Source organism: Babylonia areolata, chromosome 11 (assembly GCF_041734735.1).
Source record: "Babylonia areolata isolate BAREFJ2019XMU chromosome 11, ASM4173473v1, whole genome shotgun sequence".
In the NCBI taxonomy this organism is placed as follows: Eukaryota; Metazoa; Mollusca; class Gastropoda; order Neogastropoda; family Buccinidae; genus Babylonia; species Babylonia areolata.
This window is the reverse complement of record NC_134886.1, coordinates 25,489,777-25,499,776: the sequence shown is the minus strand read 5'-3', so window position 1 is coordinate 25,499,776 and position 10,000 is coordinate 25,489,777.

The window sequence follows — 10,000 nt, the reverse complement described above, 5'->3', positions numbered from 1 at the left end:
TCATCCGAGGGGTCTGTGTAGAGTTGAAGAGAGGACTGGCCGTACTGAGTGAGTTAAGCATTGTGCCACCTTCGTCCTTGGGGAAAGTGTGTGTGTGCGTGTGCTTTTTAAGACCAGTACTTATGAGAAAAGTATATGTTTTAGAAGAAAGAAAATTGTGGGAGAAGGGTAATCAATTGAATCAAAAAGCGTGTGTGATAAAGTCGTTTAATGATCATTCACAAAGGAAGACCATTTTGGAAAAAAAGGGGGTCTGTGTGTGTGTGTGTGTGTGTGACGCAAGTGCACGCTTGCGTACATGCGTGTGTATTTGTAAGACTGTGTGCAATGTGTGTGTGCTTACATGTATGAGTGATGTGTGTATGTGTTTGCATGCGCGCATTTGCTTGGATAGGTGGGGGTGTGAGTGTGTGCATGTGTCTGCGTGTGTTTGTTTGTTTGTGTCTGCGTGTGTGTGCGTGTGCGTGTGTGTGTTTATATGTGCGTGTATGTCTATGTGTGTGTGTGCTTGTATGTATGTATGTATGTATGCCTGTGTGTCTGTGTGTACCTGTGTCTGTTGTTTCGGTAATAGAACGAAAAGAACGAACAAAAGAGATACAAGACTGTAAAAAAAGAAGAAAAAAAAAAAAAAAATAAATAAATAAATAAATAAAATCATTATATATACATATAAAAGCGACGACAATGGATCACGGATACGCAACCCAGGTCATCTTGACCGTCAAGAAAAGCCAACGAAGAGAGTTTTACAATAAAAAGAATAAAAATATTTTTTTTAAAGAAACTGGAAAAAAAAAAAAAAAAACAAAAAAATAAAAAACAGGGGGAAAAAAAACAACAACCCGAAACTCGCTGAAGATGAATATCAGTTACATCCCTTCATTCTGACCGGAAAATGAAGTAGGAGGAACAACGAAAAGCAACATAAAAAAAACAACAACAAAAAACCCCAACAACAATAAAGCCCTTTTATGCTATCCCGCATCCCCTGATAATATCCTTCCTTCCCGATATGTACTTAATTATTTACGTGTCTGTTTATTCCTTGCAGCGCCATTAGCAAATAGATTTGACGACCAAAAAAAGGGGGAGCCACCTGGGAAATTGCATATCAGTAAAAAGATCTCGAAAAAAAAAAAGAAAAAAAAAAGTGATCTGTTGCGTTTCATGTTTCTTTAAATAAAGCCCGGTCAGATTCTTTGTGAGAGAAGGGAGAGAGAGTGAGAGAGAGAGAGAGGGGGGGGGAGGGGAGAGAGAGAGGGGGGGGGGGAGAGAGAGGAAATGAGATTGAAGGAGAGAGAGAGAGAGAGGAAAATAGAGAGAGAGAGGAAGAGAGGTGGAGGGAGAGAAGGAGAGAGATGGTGAGAGAGGAAGAGAGAGAAAGGAAAAGAGATGGCGGGAGAGAGGGGGAGAGAATAAGAGAGAGAGAGAGATGGAGAGAGAGAGGTTGAGAGATGGAGAGAGAGAGGAAGAGAGATGAGAGAGGGAGGGAGAGAGGGGGTGAGAGAGAAGGAGGGAGAGGAAGAGAGATGGAGTGAGAGAGAGGAAGAGAGGAGAGAGAGAGGGAGAGAGATGGAGAGAGAGAGGAAGAGAGGAGATAGGGAGAGAGAGGGGGAAGAGAGAGGGAGGGAGGAAGAAAGAGAGGAAGAGAGAGAGGGGAGAGAGAGAGAGAGAGAGAGAGAGAGAGAGAGAGAGAGAGAGAGAGAGAGAGAGAGGACACACACACACACACACACACACAGACCAAGACAAAGACAGAGACAGAGACAAAGACGGAAACAGATACATTCAGAAAGTGATAGAGACAGATACAGACAGAGATAAACGAACACAGATCGAGACAGACATATACAAAAACACAGGTACAGACAAAGAAAGATAGGCAGAGACAGAGGTGGACAGAAAGCTAAGGAGAGAAAGAGACAAATACAGATACAGGAACAGAGACAGACAGACAGACAGAGAGGGACAAAGACGGACAAAGATAGACCGATAAAGACAGACAGAGACTGACAAAGGCAGACAGATCACAACAAACAGAATAGGGCAGCGAGAGAGAGAGAGAGGGGGGGGGGGGGGGGGGGGGGAGAGAGAGAGGGACAGAGACTTTCGAATCAACCACAACCTTTCATCAAGCGTGATCATTGGGAAAAAAAAAATAAATAAAAAAAATTTAAAAAGGCCTTCATCAGTTTGCACGAGCTTTCCCCACACGCTTCTTCCGCACGAACGAAAAGCTGTTTTTGCTCAGAAGAGTTTTAACTTGATTTCAGATCGGATCACACAATCCATTTGCTTTGGTAAGATTTAAATAAAAAAAAAGAAAAAAAAGGACAATTGTTTTTCAACACGAAGCAAACGAGCTTGGGAAAATTCAGCATATCAATGTTGTTGTTGTTTTGTTACTGTTGTTGTTGGTGGTGGTGGTGGTGGCGGTCGTCGTCGTCATGTGTGTGTGTGTGTGTGTGTGTGTGTGTGTGAATCTATCTAAATTATTTTGTTTAATCATGTATTCAGTTATTGATTCACGTATTTATAATTCCTTAAAGTATTAACTGTTTATAGCATATACTTTCATGCACTGGTTTGCGAGTGTTTGTTTTTGCGTATTTTTGTCATCATGCTTTTTTTTTTTTTTTAATGCTTCCTTAGATGGACGTTTGTAATGGCAAGGACATAGAGCGTACGCGCGCACGCGACACAGAAAGAGAGAGAGAGACAGACAGATAGACACAGAGACAGCGACAGAGACAGAGAGACTGAGAGACAGACAGAGACACAGAGACAGACAGAGAAAAGTCAGCGACAGCGACGACAACGAAGAAGAAGGAGAAGGCAGAGAGGATTAGGAGAAGGAGGAGGAAGAGGAGGAGGAGAGGTGAAATGGGGAGAAGGAGAACAAAACCCGAACCAAACAAAAAACAAACAAACCAAAACAAGGAGAAAATCATTCACTCACGATTTCACTTTTTTTTTTTCTCTCTCTCTCTCTTTCGTTCATTTGATTAAGGAGAGCTACAAAACTTTCGCCCGCTGTCCGCCTGTCTGTCTTTATATAATTCTTCGTTTAAAAAAAAAAACAAATTTACGACGCTAAATCCAGAAGTAAATCTTACAAACCACGGTTTCTGTGGTTTCGCTTTTTTTTTTTTTTTTTTAAGCCTAAATGCATTATGCTAACTGGCAGAGACCCAGGTTCCTACGGCCAACAGTTCATCTACGGGCGAAATAGCCGAGCGGTCAAATCGTAAAACTTTCAACCTGACTGAGGGTTCCGGGTTCGAATCCAGTGGCGGCGCCCGGTGGATAAAGGTGGAGACTTTTCCCATCTCCCATTGTCTATATATGTGTAGACCTGCTTATGTCCGAATAACCTTCTGTGTGTATATTCACGCAAAAGATCAAATACGCACGTTAAACACCCTGTAATGTATGTCAGCGTTCGGTAGGTTATGGAAACAAGAACATACCCAGCATGTGTACCCTCGAAAACGGAGTATGGCTGCCTACATGGTGAGGTAAATAAATAAAACGGTTATACACGTAAAATACCACACATCTGTGCGTATGTGTGCGTGCATGCAAATCTGATTAAATGATACAGGTGTTATAGTGTGCCAGCAGTGTCACCCCCCACCACCCACACTCTGTCCTCCTTCCCTCCCCATCCCTTCCCCCCCCACCTCCCCCCCCCCACCCCTCCTCTTTATCTCCCTTCCTGCTCCATCCCAAGTCCAGTCTTTGAGGTTGTGCCGACACCACGCCATCCTCCCCCCCTTCCACCCCTCCACCTCCTCACCCCACTCCCTAGTCGGCGCCTTTGGTCCACGACACCGCATCACCAGTCCCAGTTGTAGGAACACGTGCGGTTGTGCGACGTCTGCCGCAATTCCCGTGCTGAGCAGAACGTCCCGTGTGGCGGCCTGTCTTTCAAGTCGTTCCCCATCTCCCCCTCCACGAACGCGGCTGAGGTGGATGGCAGGACTTCGGGATGAAGCTAGGGGGAATTTATGCAAAATCTATCCTCGACCCGGTCGGCATGATGCTCTGATGTTGTGTCTTCCTAGGTGCTGCTTTAGGTGTAGGGTGAACTTTTACTATGTGCTGCTTATAGGTGCTGCTTTAGGTGTAGGATGATCTTTTTACTGTGTGCTGTATTGTAAAGTAAACACTCTATAAAAACCACTCCATGTGGCCCTGCTATTGATGTGAGGAGAGAGTGGAGTGAGTGAGTGCATGATTAGTTGATCCCATATCCCCCCTGTCTGTTCCCCTCTCTCTTCTATCAGAATCGAACCACATAAAACAACACCTTTTTACACAGGAAACGAATGATTAGTGTCCAAATGGCAGCTGTCAGTCGACTCTACCCGGGTAGGCAGCCTGTTGTGCAAATGACACGTCGTTTGTAAAGCGCTCAGACCTTGGTCTCCGACCGAGAATAGGCACTGTTTAAGTATCCATACCGTTCATCATTCATCAGTCTGGCACTGATCTCCTAAGGAAAGGTACTAAAGAGTTGGGATGGGATTACGAGTGGCGGCAGTTTGGTTTGCCCTTGGCAAAGAGCCAAGTCATAGCCAACAGGCCTGTTAGGTAACGAGTTCCTTCACACGTTAAGTGATGCCCTTCCAGTGTCGACACAGCAGTGTCATACCACGGACAGAGCCGTCCAACATTAGAAGTACCCTCGTGGGTTGGTTGGTTGGTTGGTTGGTTGGTTGGTTGCCTGGTGGGTTAGAAGATTATCTGTTGGCCACTCTTGTCAAGGCCATGCCGAAACTGTGCTGTTTTATTGAGGGAGGGGGTGGGGGGTGGGGGTGGCTGGGGGGGTTGGAGGGGTGGTGGGGGGGGGGGGGGGGGGATAAGACAAAACACCACCATCACTACCACCCCCGCCATCACCAAATAATGATGATAACTGCAGCAGCAGTAGCACCACCACCACCACCACCACCACCAACAACAATAATAATAATAATAATAATAATAACAACAACAACAAACACACAATTGCGTGTGTTCTTAAACCAACATACAAACAAAAAGGTGAATTTCTCATGCACCACGTCTGTTCCTTTATGCGCACGCGCACAAACACAAACACACACACACACACACAAACACACACACACACACACACACACTTATTCACAAGATTCTCTTCGTTGTCATCTGGATGTGCGTCATCACGTATATTCTTATGAGTGGCCAAAGATAAAAACAAAAGAACAACAACAAAAAATGTGTGCGTGCACTTCTAACACTGTAAAATTTGTGATCAGAAACAGGGTATATTATTTTCAATAACTTGGCGAAGCGGTTGATGGCACTGATGAATACCCGGCAAGTCGTGGGTTTGAACGTAAAAAACAAAACAAAACACCACCACATTAATGTGATATTTTTGCACACACACACCCCCCCCCCCTCCCGTCCTGCCGTATGTGAAGTCTCCCAACGACAGACCAGGCGGAGGAGGAAACCTTTCCCAACGGCTGTGAAGGCGGAAGAGGATGACCAAAGGGCAGGGGGAGCTCTTATCCTTGGCTGGAATTCCTCCTAGGAGACGGAACTAAAAAAAACAACAAAAAAACAAAACAAACAAACAAACAAACAAACAAAACCACCTGCATCTGCCGAGGCCATCCTACACGTGGCAGTATCTGCACCTGTGGGACTGTGAGCGTCGGTAGGCGAGAGAGTGGGGAAGGAACTGCACAACTCCTCTTCACTAAAAAAAAAAAAAAAAAAAAAAAAAAAGTAGTCACCTGTGCTGGCCAGGCAACACACACCGACAGATAAGCCTGCCTGCCTACTCGTCCGTCGGTCCGACGGGAGACTCCATTAATTTTCATTAATTATTATAATTAGTAGCAGTAGTGGTAGTAGTAGTAGTGGTAATAGTAGCGATAAAGGACCTTAGGCTGCACAAAAAACAAACAAAAACAAAAACAAAAAAACACACCAAAAACAAAAGAAAAAAATCAGCAACAAATAAACAAAAAAACAGCACAGAGGAAAGAAAAAAAACGGTCAGAGAGATATCACGTACGTGCACACCCAGCTGTGAGAGAAAATCGGATGTATGAAAATAAGTCTTCAGGAGTGATGGCCTAGAGGTAACGCGTCCGCATAGGAAGCGAGAGAATCTGAGCGCGCTGGTTCAAATCACGGCGCAGCCGCCGATATTTTCTCACCCTCCACTAGACCTTGAGTGGCGTTCTGGACGCTAGTCATTCGGATGAGACGATAAACCGAGGTCCTGTGTGCAGCATGCACTTAGCACACGTAAAAGAACCTACGGCAACAAAAGGGTTGTTCCTGACAAAATTATGTAGAAAATTCTACTTGGATAGGAAAAACAAATAAAACTGCACGCAGGGAAAAAAAAAAAGGTGGCGCTGTCGTATAGCGACACGCTCTTCCTCTCTCAACTTGGATAGGAAAAAAACAACAAATAAAACTGCACGCAGGAGAAAATACAATAAAATGTGTGGCGCTGTAGTGTAGCGACGCGCTCTCCCTGGGGAGAGCAGCCCGAATTTCACACAGAGAAATATATTGTGATAAACAGAAATACAAATACAAACCTGGGGTTCTCACACTTACTCACAGAAATCTCAAAAAGAAGTGCGCTGGGCTGGCCAGGAACTGAGAATGAAGAGAGGACAAGTGAAGGCAACGGTTTGCCAAGGCCCAGGAGGATTGACTGACACAGCAGCCGGTTAGAGTTCTGTAACAACCCACCCTGCCCTGCCAGTGTGTGTGGGCAGGCAATGGCCGTCGACAGTACAGTCTGTAATGCGGAGCCCTTCCAGAGAGCTGGACAAGGTGCTGGGAATGAATTTTTTTTTTTTTTTTTTAATAATTATGTTTGTCGAGGTTCCTACTAAGCAGTGAGGTTATGCTAATGTTTATAAAAAAAATAATAATCTAAGGAGAGAAAGACAGACAGACAGACAGACAGACACAGAGAAAGAGAGGGGGAGAGGGAGGGAGAGAGAGAGAGATACAGAGACACAGACACAGTCATAGAGACAGATATACACAGAGAGAGACACAGAGACACGGAGAGAGACACACACACAGAGAAAGAGAGACACAGAGAGAGACAGAGAAAGACAGACAGACAGACAGAGAGACACAGAGAGAGAGGGTGTTGGGGCGGAAGGGGGAGAGGGGGTTTGGGGAGAAAGGGGGGGCTCGTGACATCTCTCCATTGGGCATCTCTTTTCTGGTCCAAAATAGGTTGAAAAAAAAAAAAAACCTGACAGAGAAATATGGATGGAAATGAACGAGATAACCAAACAAAGGAGAAACAATTGGGGGGTGGGTGGAATAATCATAATAAGAAAGAAGAAGAGGTAATTATCAGGATGTAGAAAAAGACGAAGTACGCGAATGATGAATTTAGATAAAGAAAGGCAAGAACGAAAATAAAAATAACGTAATGGGATCGGGTCAGGAATGAGAGATGAAATACCCCGATGGGAAAACAAATGAAACGGGAACGGAAAAAAAAATATAAGTGTATACTTTTTTTAAGTGTTTACAGAAATAGAGAGAGACAGAGACAGAGAGAGAGAGAGAGAGAGAGAGAGAGAGAGAGGAGGGGGACAGACAGACAGACACAGAGAGACAGACAGACAAAGACAGACATAGAAACAGAGAGACACAGAGACAGAGACAGAAACACATACACATACAACACACACACACACACACACACACACACACACACACACACACACACACACACACACACACACACACACACACACACACACAGAAATACAGCAACAGAGACAGACAAGATAGAAAGACAGACAAAGAGAGAGAGAGAGGCACAGACAGAAAGAGTGATAGAGGGAAGAGACAGACAGGCAGACAGACAGGACAGACATACAGACAGAACGTGATACATGTGTTGGTGATACAGATTATTGACGTAGAAATCTTTCCTGCTCCTCACACTGATGAAGATTAGGCTGAATTTACTTATCCAGCTTTAAGCCGAGGAAATTAAAATGTAGAGCACTGGGGAAATTAAAATATACAGCACCAGCCTTCAGCTGAATGCACTTAATGGTCAAGCCATGATAGTTCTTCCAATCGTTGTATTGAGCACTGACTCTCCCAGTTTGCCAGTATTTTATTAAAGCCACTGAGTCTATTATTATTTCACATGATGATATCAGTTGTACTGCTACAGTGTTTCACTGACTCTCAGTACTATAGCTTCACAGTTACAGTGTGCTCAAGATGTGTGTAGTATTCTGTTGTGGTGTTGGATTAATGTCAGTTATTGTGGTGTTGGATTATTATCAGTTAAAACCATCTGATATGTATCAGTCTATTAATTGTAATTTAGCTATCATGCTTTTTTCCTATACAGCTTACTCCAGTATTGTGCTACATGATAAACTGATTCATTTAAGTCACTTTGACACAGTACGTGTTTTACTTAAATTTATACTGTAAGTGTACTTTCGTTAAGTCAGGTTAGCTTTAACCACTTCAATTGCACTATGCAATGTCATTTGTTTGGTCTTCACACATATTCAATATCTTATGCTTTTGCTTATCCCAAACCGAGTGGCAGTCTTTCCGTGTAATATGTATACATGTGCTTACTATCCACTTGCATTCCTGACATGTTGTACTTAATGACATTTGTTTTTGTGTGTCTTATTCAGGCACTGTCTTATCTCTTCTTTTCTTCTTCTCTTCTTATCTTTTCTAAATATTGTAATAAAACAATATAAAAACCCTTTTGTGACTGGCCGTCTATGTCTTTGGGCCGGTGCGTGGATCTTTTTCTATCCTTAAATACAGTAAATCAGTCGTTCTTTTGTACCGTCCCCTTTTATATGACCACTCGGTTCATATCAACACGGCAACAAAAAAACAAACAAACAAAAAAACACCCCAAAATCGTCACACGCTTATCAACTACTGCTCGTCTTTTTCCCCGCTGACGCAAGACTCGATCGATCCGGAGTTGTGCCCCTTGACCCCCCCCCCCCCCCCCCCGCCCCCTCCCTTCATGGCGAAAGTTCGACCGTACACTTTGCATGAGATTTTCGATGGGAATCGTTATGTTCGGCTGCCCGTGTTGAACCCGGGATTTTACTTAAAAAGCACCGGAGTCAACTCGCAAACTACCATCCACTTGGATTCAGTTCAACTCAAGGCAGGACAGTTTTCCTTTTTACCCACCCCTTACCCCCCTTACCCCCGTATCACCTCCGACCTCTTGTCTGCTGCACTGAGATGTCTTTATTTTCTGACTAAAGAGCGCTCCGGGAGAGGACGTATCAACGTATCATGTATGGCCATTACTGCTTGCCTTTACTCGCCACTGCACAATACGATGCTGATTTATACGCCTTTACCCATCCTTCTTGGCCAAAAGTTGGGCCGTAAATCCTGCCCTCCGATCGCTAGAAATCGCGTGCAAAAAGCAGCACGTTAATAGGCTGCCGGCCGTCATGGTTTGCTGAAAAGTTATGGTTTACGGACACTCATTTTTTTTTTTTTCGTAGGAGTTGTGTTGCTCAGGCTACAGCCCATCACCCCCATCCCCACCCCCACCCCCATACCCCTCCCTTTTTACTCACAATTCATCTTCCAGTTTCTGTGTATCGGGGTGTCGCGTACAACACCCTGTGGGTGTAAAAACATAAACGAATCACCACACGACGTCCTTGCTTCAGTTATATCTCATATTGTCCACACACACACACACACACACACACACACACACACACACACACACACACACACGCAAAGTCAATCAAAACAGGTATCTAAATGTTGTGACATCTCTGACATGGGACACGCCATAATGGATTTGAACTATGCATAATAAACCCTCTTTAAATTGAAAAGTGAAATAAAGTGTAGGTGTGGGTGTGGGTGGGTGTGCGAGCGTATTTTGTGTGGGTGTAAACGTACTTTTTAGTTTTATAAAATCGTTTGGCTGATGTTTGTT